Source organism: Acinonyx jubatus, chromosome C1 (assembly GCF_027475565.1).
Source record: "Acinonyx jubatus isolate Ajub_Pintada_27869175 chromosome C1, VMU_Ajub_asm_v1.0, whole genome shotgun sequence".
In the NCBI taxonomy this organism is placed as follows: domain Eukaryota; kingdom Metazoa; phylum Chordata; class Mammalia; order Carnivora; family Felidae; genus Acinonyx; species Acinonyx jubatus.
In genome coordinates, this window is record NC_069381.1 from 168,774,017 (window position 1) to 168,787,486 (window position 13,470).

At 37.4% G+C, this 13,470-nt stretch overlaps 1 pseudogene; it reads right to left on the reverse strand.

Annotated features, from left to right (window-relative positions):
* Positions 1-11,382: 11,382 nt before the first annotated feature.
* LOC106967441 (GTP-binding nuclear protein Ran-like) lies at positions 11,383-12,168 on the reverse strand (annotated as a pseudogene).
* Positions 12,169-13,470: the final 1,302 nt, after the last annotated feature.

Consider the following 13,470-nt stretch of genomic DNA (forward strand, 5'->3'; position numbering starts at 1 on the left):
TATTTTTGAGAGTGAGAGATAGAGTGTGAGTGGGGGGAGGAGCAGAGAGAGAGGGGACAGAGGATCTGAAGCAGGCTCTGCACTGACAGCAGAGAGCCCGATGCAGGGTTCAAAGCCATGATCTGTGAGATCATGTCCTGAGCCAAAGTCTGAGGCTTAACCGACTGAGCCACCCAGGCACCCCATTTTTGATTTTGGAAAAATACAGACTTAAGTAAGCCTTGCATATCATACTCAAGAGAATTCCAACCACTGTGAACTTTGTTTTTCGGGGCTCAGACTTCAAGGTAGCACCTATAAACCCTGCCTTCTGGTATTCGTGCTTTTGTTCATCAACTCCCCTTCAGTGTGCACAGAACCTGTGATTCTAACCAGTCACATGCGCTGATAACATGTAGGTGGTTACATGAAGTTGTAACGCCTGTATTGCTGGGGTTATTTCTGTTGCTGGCTTTGAAAAAACAACTTTCTGTATATCTGCAAGGAAATGAATTTTGCCAATACTCCAAGGGAGTCTGGAAGCAACTTCCTCTGTCCAGCCTCTGATGAGAACCCAGCCCTGGAAAGTATCTAATTGCAGCTTTGTAAATCTTAAGCAGAAGACCTGTTTAAACCATGACTCTTGACCCACAGAAACTGAGTGATAAGAAGTGTATGTTGTTTTAACCCAAGTTAAAACCAAGTTTGTGGTAATTTGTGATGCAGCAAAGGAAAACTAATGCAATTTTGGTTTATTTTTATCCTTTGCATCTAATGATTGATTAACTAACCAGATACTGAGGTTTTCTGTTGCAAACATATATATTAAGAAACAGGGTATTTTTTCCCCCCTGTAAGTGCTAAAACCATTAATTGAATGAATATATCTATGTTATATTTGACTGCCAGTGGGTATAGTAACCAATTAATCTTTTTGTCTTTTTGCTCCTTTAGCCCTCATAAATCCCTCATTAATTGAATAGACTAAGCATAGCTGTATGCCTCAGTGAGCTTATTTTACATTAGCTTTTTATTTACTTTATATTTCCCTGCAGCAATTTTTAAAAACAGGTTTCAACTTTTAGTAAAGGTGTATATATTACTTTTTTTTCCTGTTATTTTAGCTGGCAAACATTTCTTGTGTTCATTAAACTAGAGCTCAGGAGAGCTCTCATTTTTTTGGTAACTTTATGATTATACTTCTGAAATGACTAAGAAATAAGAGGCTACCACCGATGATACTCCCGACCTTTGCCAACCTTTCTCACATCCTCAAACATTTCTCAAACATCTCCTCAGTGGAACATGGCATTTAATATCCAAATAAAGTGTGGATGTGTCATACATATATTTGCTCTACATAAACCCTACAGTCTCTCACATCATCAAATCTTAAGAATATCTGTACACTCAGAAGACATACGTGAGATATATTTCTTTGACTACTTATTAAAAGAAAAATAGCAAAGGCTTGATAAAGTCAACCAAGGAAAGCCACAAGGCAGGTTAATATCTTTAATAAACAAAGATGTGCTATACAATTGTTGTTAAAGAGACATAGGTTTCAGTATAAACATAGGAAACAGATGTAAATAAATAATTCATAGAGTAGAAAAAGCATGTAAGCAATAAGTATATAAAAATATCAGTATCATAGTACCCAGGGAAATTCAAATTAAAATAAAAATGAGATAACATTTTATCTGCAAAGTTAGTGACAGACAGACATAAGAAAAAACAGTCTCTTTATTTCAGGTCAGAATGTGAATTGCTATCACCTTTTTTGGAAGACAACCTGGTAATACATATTATAGTTTAAATTTCATAACCTTTTACTCAAATTTGAGGAATTGCATCCACAGATTTATCAGTATATAAGAATGTATGCACTTGGCTGCATTTGCTATTTTTCTTATTCCTGCTGATTCATTCCAGCTAAAAATAGGTATTGAGATGTCAGTAGTAATGATCTGCTTGTTGGTAGTGTGAGAAAAGGGTTGGGTCTAAAATTGAAAATGGAGATCCTAGGCAGAGATTTATTTGGCCCTGCAATTTTACAGTTTATTAGGACATCTCTTTCAAGTCACACACATAGCTGTTATGTTTTGATGTGTTTTCAGGGGATGGAATGTACTCCAGTATGACCTTTCTGCTGTAACTGTAACCGCCAGTGCCCTAGGATCCTTAAGACTGAGTTACCAGTTCCAGGGACTCCCTTTGTAAATAGCAGACTCCTTTTTAGGTGTCATGTTTTTCCTTTCTGCACTCTGTTGTCCATCATTCACTTTACTTGCTCACTGTTACAGAACAGATCTTATAGGCCATAGTATCTGATTATCATTCCAACAAACCAAAAACCAAAATTAAAACTGTGAATAAAAATATACTTAAGAAAATCTTGAAACAATGATACCTATTATCATGTATTCCATCTAGTTTGTCCTAGAGTTCCCAATCAGTAAAATGAGGCATGACAAAGGAATAAAAAAGTTTATAATGTGAAGAAAATGAAAAAACAAAACAAAACTGTCATTGCATGTGACATGATTGCATATATAAAAATTTCACTTTATATGTTATTTTTCATTCCATTTATTTGTTACGCAAATATTTCTCACTTTATCACATTTTTTAGTATGATTTTTCTTGTGCATGAACTTTCATTCACTGTCACCTGTTTTTGAATGAAAAACCCCAGATTCATCAAAAGCATCTCTTCTTTCTGAAGCATCTTCATGTGGAGTTTGATTCTCCTTTGTCTGTTATCTTTGTATATCGCATATTCCTCCAAAATAACATTTACCTTAAATCTCATTCATCTTTACCTGTGCACTGTAAGAATCTCACAGAGTTAGTTCTTTTTATATTAGCGTTCCTAGCATTTAGCATATTTCTTTGTAGATATAAGGAATAAACATAAATGAATAAAGCAATTCGGAATGATGAAAGGAGGGACCTAATTACATTAAGCTTTGGGTTTCACTATTGTCCAAAGAGTCTACAAAGGAAAGAGGTAGGAACAGTAGGAATAGAATTAGCAGTTGAATTTTATCACCTTTTTACACATACTCAACAACATCTAGTGGACTAAAGGATAGTGAAATACTTGATATAACAGAGAGATCCTGCTGTCAAGTTAAGATAACAGAGCAAATTAAATAAAGGAGGGAAAATTGGCATGCTATTAACAAACTATTCCATCTGAAATAAAAGGCCAGATAGATTTACAAAAAGTAATACTTGGGTCATCAAAGTCTCTTCTCCAGAATTTAAGTTTATTTGGGACCTGCCCCCCCCGCCCCCCGAGGTATTTCAGCCTGAAGTAGTCATGAAACTAAATTATATTTTTTAAATGCTTAGATGTAATAATATCTGTACTATCTCTATGATTTGTGTTGTGTTTTTACTAGTTTTTCTCTCACTGAATTCACTCCACTTACTTCTTGATCTTTGCTTTTATCCTATTATAGACCTCTTTGCCACTTTTTTTCTTATATGAGCCTCTCTTCTTGGCCACCTCCCTAGCTCCTTTCAGTTTAATACCTTTGGCAATCTCAAGATTCCACTGATGGAGGCGCAATTAATATGGAACTAGTCATTATCATCTCTTGCATAGAGTTCTGCAATAACCTTTTAAAAAATCTCCCTTCTTTTCTCTCCCCTATTTTGGAGAATTGTATTATTATTCCAAATATTTGCATGCCTTTCTTGAGGACTTGCCCCTACCTGTGGGAGGATTATAGATCTGGTCTTTTGATGTCAGACTTGCCCCCATGACTTGCTGTGACATACTGAAATGTCAACAGAAGTAACCCAAGACACTTTTGCACAGAAACTTTAAGAACCAAGTCCTGGTCCAGCCGGTCTCTTTTTTCCTTTGGCGTGAGACGGGCATTGTCCCAGATAGCAACTGTTCGATCATAGAAAAGACAACATGGAACAGAGGCACAGATGACCCACAATGGCTATGCGATGTTAGTGAGAAAAAAAAAAAAAAAACCAAAACAAACACCTTATTTTTTCTTTGCTTTTCAGGGCTCTGAAATCTTAGCGTTGCCTGCTACCAACCACAGTATAATTTAGTCAGCACTGATTCATGTTCCTTCCCCGCACCCAGTCTTTTCTCAACACAGTAGCCAGAGTGAGTTTTTAAAATTGTAAATCATGTTGCCCAATTTACCTCATTTAAAGTCTGAACTGCTTCTCCATTCCACATGAGTGAAAAGACAGACGTTTACGATAAGCGCAGAAACCCCGCCTGATGTGCCACCACACTAACACTTTAGCTTTAGGAACACAGCACGGACCACTTCCCTTGCAATCTCTTGGGGCAAGGGCAAGCATTCAGGTCCTCTTGTTCCTCCTGGAATAAGTTCCTACTGCAGGAGTTGTGCATAGAATGTTCCCCCTTTCTTCTGCGGGCTCCCTCGCCTGCTTCTGGTCTTTGTTCAGGTCCTGCTTTCTCAGAGAGGCAGACTTTGACCACCCTATTTAAAATCGCAACATGTTAACTAACCCCTACCCCCACCCACTGCATATGCTGAATCCTCTTTGGCCTGATTTGTGTTGTTTGTTTTTCTCTATTACATTTGTTATTTATTGTCTGTTACCACTCTAGAACTTCAGTTTGGTGAGGTCAGGAATCTTGTTCTCTCTTGTTCACACAACAGTGAACTAGATAGAATAGTACCTGGCAGATACATATAGTGAGCTATTTTTGGTGATAACCATTGGGCGAGAAACAGGGGTTGTAGCTATGTGTGACTTATTTCACATTTATTTCAGCTGATCTGTGAAGTCCTAATCTCTGAATATTTATTCAAACCAATTTGCTAGACAGGAGACTGTAAGGCCAGAATATATGACACACATATATTCAGTAGTCTGAAGACTGCTGTCATGCCGGGACCCACAAAAAAATGCCAGATAAATGAAATTTGTGTTTGGCTTTTCTCCTCCTTCTCTGGAATCTTTATTTTTGTTTGAATAAAAGAGGGAAGGAAGAGTTGGGGTGCCTGGGTGGCTCAGTGGGTTAAGCGTCTGACTCTTGATTTCGTCTCAGGTCATAATCTCACAGTTAGTGAGTTCGATCCCCCACATCGGGCTCCATGCTGACAGTGAGGGGCATGTTTGGAATTCTCTCTCACTCTCTCTCTCTCTGCCCTTCCTCTGCTGGAGTGCTCTCTCTCTCAAAATAAATAGACTTTAAAGAGTTAAAAGTTATAATTATTCAGGGGATGAAATATGACTTTTTTGATTTGTTTTACATATGACAAAATAAAAGGACCAGAGACACTAATTGACTTTCATGTTGCTCTTTTTTCCCTCACTCTAACCCAAAAGTCAGCAAAATGAATCAGGAAGAAGGGTGAGAAGAACAAAGTGGGGAAACAATGGAAATCCATTTCAATCATGGCCCTTCCTGTACTGAAGATTTCCCAACCTAACACAGGCCCAAGCAGAGAGAGTAAGAAAGCTTATAAGTAAACGAAAAATGAAAACCTTGGTATTAGACCAGACTGGATTTTTACTGCCAGAAAAAATAATTTGGTGGAGGTAGTTTAATGAGCAGTGATATAAAAGGGTCAAGTTGTTGTCCTTTAATGCTGTTGATTCCAATGCATTCAATAATATAGTTATGCCAGTTAAAAAAATATTCTAAAATTTACCCTGTTCTATTTAATGATGACTTTCTAATTGGTCTCTGTAAGTTAATCAGTCATTGACCCTTTTAATAACAAATGTATCTGTAGAGGCTGCTTTTAGGCCAACAACTTGAACAGTGGAAACCTGAGTGATGAGAGGGGCCCACAGTGACCCCCTGCCCCCTAGCTGAATACAAACAGGCCCATTAGGTGACCCAGCTCAAAATATCCATAACCCCTAACTTACCAAAAAAGGAAAATTCCATATGTTTCCATACCTCCTCACCTTCTCCCTTAACTATAGCCCCCCACTCACTGTCTCCTGGCAGATAGCCTCCCCTGTGCTGTCCTGCTGCCCATTGCTCCCTTGAAGTGTATTCAATAAACTTCTATCTCCTTTGTTCTATCTTGGGTAAATTCTTTCACTGCCCACGTCACCATCACTGGCCTCCACCCCATTGGGTTGCCCTACAGTATCCTCTTTTAGTTAATACCTTGTAAAATTAGAGTCATATTAATTTTGCTTGATGTTTGATAATCCTATGGGAATCATTAGGAAATATCTTCTTAATTTTCTTTCTTTTATCATGTTCCATTTTATTCCCTTATTGTTACTGTAACTTTTGGTGAGTAATTTGGCATAAATTCCTGGAGCATGTCACATGTTCGACTTCAAACAGGTGTATTTCACAGTATCAGCTGCCACAGTAGTGCCCAGTGCGTTAAGAGATCATTTTTTAAGATTAAGGAAATGTCTCTGAAAAAAATAAAGCTCGATTCAGAAAGATAAGTGTACAATTATAAAAGCAATTATAAGGCTTTCTGACTGGATGTGGAAGGAAAGTGTTACTTAGCCAGTTTCACTTAGATCTTTCTGCAATGGCACTTCCAGGCTCTAGGAAAACCTAGTCATAAAGAATATAAAAATTCGGAAAGCTAATATTTTTGTTTAGGACAGCTAAGGAGTGGGGTGCCTGGGTGGCTCAGCTGGTTAAGCATCTGACTTTGGCTCAGGTCACGATCTCACAGTTAGTGAGTTTGAGCCCTGAGCCCTGCATCAAGCTCTGTTCTGACAGCTCAGAGCCTGAAGCCTGCTTCAGATTCTATGTGTGTGTCTCTCTCTCTCTCTGCCCCTCCTTCTCTCTCTCTCTCTCTCTCTCTCTCTCTCTCTCTCTCTCTCTCTCAAAATAAATAAACATTAAAAAAATTTAAAAAGGAGGTAAAGAGTTCTCCAAGCTAGTCTTTTGCAGAAAATTAGGGATTCTTCACATTTAAACGTTTTTTACTTTATTTTAAAAATAGGAATGTTCTTAGTATAGTTAATGGTAACCTCTTACATTTGTTAAGCACCTTATGATGCAAAGAACGATTTTACATTTGTTACTAGGATTTGTTTTAGGGCAACTAGATAGAGAATGGTGGTTTTGAAATTTACCTAGGGTCTAGCAGAACTCAGACATTCTGTTTTTTGCTACATTTCACTACTTTCTTATTACTCTTGGAAAAGAAAGTGGTGATCCCCAGTGTCCTGCATCTGGGAAAAAATCCCACAGAAGTTGACTCGGTCAACCATGAAATTTGAATGCATCTTAAAGATTAAATTACACTCTACTTTGCTTTAGAAATTCTGCCATCTAATATCATGCTGAAGGATAAAACATGATTCGAATTTCACAATTTCCTTAGGCCCTTGGTTGATACAACATGTCAAACTGTATCTGATTTCCAAAGTATCTTCAACACAAAGTCATCTGGTTAGGTCTTTCCTTCCATCAAGTTCTAGTTTAGGTGAAGTTTGTCTTTAGTGTATTCAATCTTCTTTTTTATATATTTTTTAATTCTCATTAGATTAATATTTGTAAGATTATTTTTTTTATTTTGAGAGAGAGAGAGAGGGAGGGAGGGAGAACAAGTAGAGGATGGGCAGAGAGAGAGGGAGAAAGAATATCCATAACAGGCTCTGCACTGTCAGCCTGGAGCCCAATGCAGCACTCCATCTCACTACCCATGAGATCATGACCTGAGCTGAGCTCAAGAGTTGGTCACTTAATCGACTGAGCCACCCAGACGCCCCAGATGAATATATATATATATTTTTAAGATTGCTATTTAATTTGTTTCATTTTGCCACATAAAAAACTTAACTCTCTTGCAGGATTTGACAAAGGTATTAAAAATAGTATGTAAAAGTCTAATGAGACTTTAGTGTGTTAGCTCTCTGTGATATCTGCAATTACTTTAAGATAAATGTCAGGTATCAGCAAGCAATTTAAGAGGAATCCGAAGTGATAATCGAGTCTCTCTACATTCTTTAAATTTGTACCACAAAGTGGTTGCCTATTCTGCGCAATATTCCTGGCCGATGGACAGCATGGATTCATTTGTTCCCAGAAGTTTGTTGGGACATTCAGGAAGTTCAGAAACAATAAAGGCAAAGAACAAAAAAAGATCAAAGATCAAAACAGAACACACATATGCACATATTATAAAAGACCATAGTATAATTGAATTAAATCATTGGTCTCTCTTCCCTGCAACATTATACATCCTTACCCATTGACTTAGCTTTGCCATGTGATGGTAAAACAAAACAAAAACCTAGAGATAAACTAAATATTAATTAAGAAAGATTGGTTGAAGAATTTTTGATAAATATAACATGGCACATTATGCAGTTAGTTTTCATGTAAACTAAATTTAATTAGATTTAATGAACATTTGATTAAGCCTATTTACATGAAGAGATGTCATTCATGTATGATATGTGGAAAGAGGGCATATCTTAGATGAAAGTGTATAATAGAGTTCATTGTATAAAAAAGTAGCAAATTGTGATATGTTTATGTAGATAAGCCTTTCAAAGAACAGTCACCATTGGACACTGATTCAAAAATATTCAGAAATAGATTGGAGGAGGGAAATTAAGATTGTTAACATTTACTTTTTACAATTTTGTGGTGTTCACTTTGTTAAAATATAAAATATTTCTTTCTGTAATTAAAATTTAAAAAAAATCAGGAACATACAAACAAAAATAATAACTTAAAATTGTTTTGTATTGTATTTTTTGAATGTTTATTTATTTTTGAGAGAGAAAGATAGTGTAGGTGGGGGAGTGCAGGGAGAGAGGAGACAGAGGATCTGAAGAAGGCTCTGTGCTGACAGCAAAGAGCCTGATGAGGGACTCGAACTCCCGAGCTGTGAGATCATGACTTGAGCCGAAGTCAGATGCTTAACTGACTGAGCCACCCAGGAGCCCTAACTTGAAATTTTTAAAATTAAGATGACATTTCCTAACTGACATGAACAGGATTGGGAGAGCAAATATGCCCAAATACTGGCTGTGATCAGGCACTTCTTTCCATGCCCTTCCTAAGGAAAGCATTTAGGAAAATCTGGCAGTTTTCTCTCACTGCCAATGACAGAATTCTGTTTTGACCTAAAATCTTCCACCTAGTTCTCCAAGGAAATCCTGTTTGAAAAAAAAAAGTTTTGTATAGGATTAAATGAATTAGATTAGGGTGAGGTATATGGGTTTGCAGGTTTGCAGGGAAGACTATTTGGTATGAGATGTGTGAGGTCAGCTGTATGATGCAATGAAAGAAGATGAAGAGAGAGAGGACATTATTAAAATCCTTGCATTGATTAATATATCACCCTCAAACTGTTGGCATATGCAAATAAAGATCCATAGTTAATTTGATCCTACTTTGGCTTATAGACTTAATGTTTTTCCTTTAACACCATACCAGTACCCTGACCACGTAAGGCCATGTAAGTCATGACTCTAATGTTTTAAAATAACAGTTTTCTTAGAGTTGTCTCTGGTAAAAAACCACAAGGCATTGTGTTTTATGCAGTTGTGTAATATGTTGTTTTAGTGAGTTTTGCCTGAAAATCTGCCTAAGAGCCCAGTTATCCCACTGATTTATGATGAGAGACATCACAGGTCTGGGAGGTGGCTGGGGTGGCTGTTCTTCATTCATCAAGTCAGCTTCATATCTGCCCCACGGATCTTTCATTCTGAGACCCAGGCAAGATCTTTTGATGACAGATGGCAGAACGACAAAAGCACAAGCCAAACCACGCAAACTGGTTTAAAGCTTCTAATCAGTTGAGGCACACATTATATTGAACTTACATAGCACTAGTCAGAGCACATCATATAGTTAAACCCCAAGTAAAACCCCAAGTTGGAATGACAGGGGAGCACACTACACCCCAAGAGGAAGGCAGGGCAGAGTCAAATGGAAAAGGGTATGGAAATAAAATCCTATTAAAGGGAGAGGTTGGAGAGTTGGTAGCAGTATATCCAAGATGGGGCTGGATCACATGGAGCACTCTTTTTTCTTAAACTAGTTAGGTGTAAAAAACTTAAGTCGTAAGTTTATAAAAAAGATTACTCTCTCTTTTTCCAAATTCCCCCTCCACTACAATGTCAAAACCTTTGCTTAGCTCTCACCACTATGATTTAAGGTAGTGCAAGAGAAACGGAATAGAGAAATATTATGACAAATCCTGAGAAGTTTGGGTCTTCCTCAACTTTGAAAGCAGATCTGCCACTTACTATTTCTGTCCCATGGGCAGAAAGAGTCAGGGATTTGGAAAGACGACCTTGTCTATATAAAGCTTAGTGCCGCATAGTGATTCTACCCATTATTCGATTGTGCTCCTGTCCATGTGCTAGAAAATAGTTCATAACAGCTACTTCTAAGGATAAATTGGAAGATAACGGAAAGTGGTCCTAAACTTCTCTCTCTGCTTAACAAGTGCACTGAAGGACATCTGTCATTTTTTGGCATGCCCAGCATTCATTTTCACCTCTTCTGGCAAATTATTATTTCCCCAGATGTATTCTCTGTGTTTTGAGTGAGATTGATTCAAATCCTGTGGCTGTGTGACCCAGGCTTGAACAATCAAAACATCATATCCCAATGATTAATTCAGGTGTGAGAAGGTGATTCGGTCAGAGCCCTGGAGACTAAATTCTAGGACTTTTGTTGGAACCATTGGAAAGAAAGCACTCTCCACCTGTCCTGCTGGGGTCGGTGTTAGGATGATACATAAGTTGAGATATATAGGCAGCCATCTTTCCATTGTGTGGAGAGGAGTTGAGAATTTAAGGCACAGCAGTGTAGAACACATAAGGGCGAAAGCCAGAGAGTCCTGTGTCATCATTTTATTCTCTGTATCCAGACATGCCTGAAAATACCCCTAGACTTTCAAGTTACATGAATCAAAAAATTCCTAGTTTTGATCAATTAATTTTGGTTGTTTTTTCCTGTCATTTTGCTACCAAATGTCTTCCTGATCAGTTAATACTAGTATCTATGTTTTATGTAGTTCATACTAGTATCTAGCAAAACTTTATAAAGGATATGCCTCTAATAAAAAAAAAATGAAGGTGCACACCATTGAAAAGGAAAGGAATTCCCTACGAAGGTGATTCTTTCTTTTTCATTTTAATTTAAAATACAAATTTATCCTGATTTTAAAAGTAAAGTAGTGGGAATGACAGTAACAAACAAGATTTCAACAGTGGATATTGTGACGTGACTATAACAGACTAATATATGAAACTTAGTAAGGAAATGGCTGCATTTCAAAATGGCTGAATATGCAGGCCCCCAAAATGAAGATACTTTTCAAACTGCCACATTCACTCTGAAACCCATTCATCTCCATCAGCATCCCAAAGATTAAGCACCTGTTCTGTTCAGCTTGGTAATAAAGTGGCTAGCATGCTGTATCGCTGACATCACAGGACAGTGCCTGTAAAGCTAGATTTCTGATGATGGGCTCCAGCTGCACTTTCACACAGGTCATCATCCTCATCTGGGAGAATAGCTGTCTGAACAACACTAGATCATGCTCATACTGTCCTGCCAAAGCTGGGTCCAGACAACCTCCAAGTTAGGGTCTCCAAATAGTTTTCTGGCAAGACACAGGAAGGGCTTTTCAAAGTTGTAGTTACTTTTGGCAGAGATGTCATAGTACTGAAGGTTCTTCTTTCGGCGGAAGTCAATGGATTTGGCCTTAACTTTACTGTCCTGACTGCTCACTTTATCACACAGCACAGTGGGGATATTTATACATACTTGTACCAGATCTCTATGTCAGTTATGCACATTCTTGTAAGTGACCCTTGCTGTTACATCATATATTATAATGGCACACTGGGCTTAGGTGTAATAGCCATCTCTCAGCTCACCAAATTTCTCCTGACCAGCCGTATCCCATACATTGAACTCAATAGGTCCTCATTTGGAATGGAACACAAGGAGATGGGCCTCAACACCCAAGTTAGCTACATACTTCTCCAATTCATCAGTCAGATGATATTTCATAAATGTAGTTTTTCCAGTACTACCATCACCAACCAATACAAGTTTGAACTGGACTTGGAGTTCTCCTTGGGAAGCCATTGTGATGTTGCTTCCAGAAGCATTTCCTGCCCATCTGAGCTAAAGTGGATATTTCTTTGAGTGTTTTTTTTGTTTGTTTGTTTTTTTGGTAATTAATTCCCACCCTTCTCTTACCTCCCAGTATAATTTGACCTGTTGAAGTTCTTATGATGGAAAGTTCATAAGGGCCACCAATTAGGTGAGAAAAATGATTCAAATACAAACCACTGTTCAAAGAAGTTATAAGTTTATTTTCTTTATGGCTAAAGAATGTTGAATATTTATAGTAATATTTTTTTTTGAAAAAACATAAATGTGATTGTATAATATTTTCTGTGATTAAAAGTCAGTATAGAACATTATAAAAGCATTTTTCTCAAAGAGGGATTGATAATTTACCTGTAGATTTGGGTCATCAGAGGACCTGAGTTCTAACCTAATTCTAATGCTTTGTGACTTAGAGAAAACTACCTAGCATTTGGCTAACAACATCATCTACAAAATAAGTGGGTCAAATTAAATCACATCTAAAGGTGCTTCTGTCTTTACAATGCTGTAAGCTCTACCATATTGCTTACATTAGTTACTCTTTTTTTTTTTATTTTTATTTATTTATTTATTTATTTATTTATTTATTTATTGAGACAGAGTTTATTGAGTTTATTTATTTTTGAGACAGAGAGAGACAGAGCATGAACGGGGGAGGGGCAGAGAGAGAGGGAGACACAGAATCGGAAGCAGGTTCCAGGCTCTGAGCCATCAGCCCAGAGCCCGACGCGAGGCTCGAACTCACAGACCGTGAGATCGTGACTTGAGCTGAAGTCTGACGCCCAACCGACTGAGCCACCCAGGCGCCCCATTAGTTTCTCTTTAAATATCATGCTCTCCTAAATACATGGAATAATATTACCTTTATATTTTTAGGAATGATTATACTATCCATAGAGCAAAATCTGTCCTTGATTTTACTTTTGCTGATGTAACTACATTCTTAGGCATATAGAACTGAGTAAGGGAATCAAACCATGACAGAATGGTTTAATTTACATAATCTTGACTTTGTCTCCTAAGCAGAACAGAGTGAAGATCATGGTGACCAACTCACTATGCATAATGCATTGTGTAACTCTGTGGCTCATGCTGACACATTTATAATTTTTATCTGAGAGAGAAAAAACTTATGCAATGTGTTGATGCCTTGATAAGTATATTCTCGAACATTGTAAGTGCTTAATTATGAGTTAAACACTGAAATCGTGGTACAGAGAGGTGACTAACTCTGGGACCAATGCAAACTTAAATTATTATTGAACAAACTGGAGAGGTTTGAAAGTGGATTACCAAGAGATTTCTTAAGAACTAATTTTCTGTACTGGATTAGTGAAAGTTCTTATGGTTTATTAATTTGTATCCCCTTTAGAAATCTTTTTATTTATCTTATT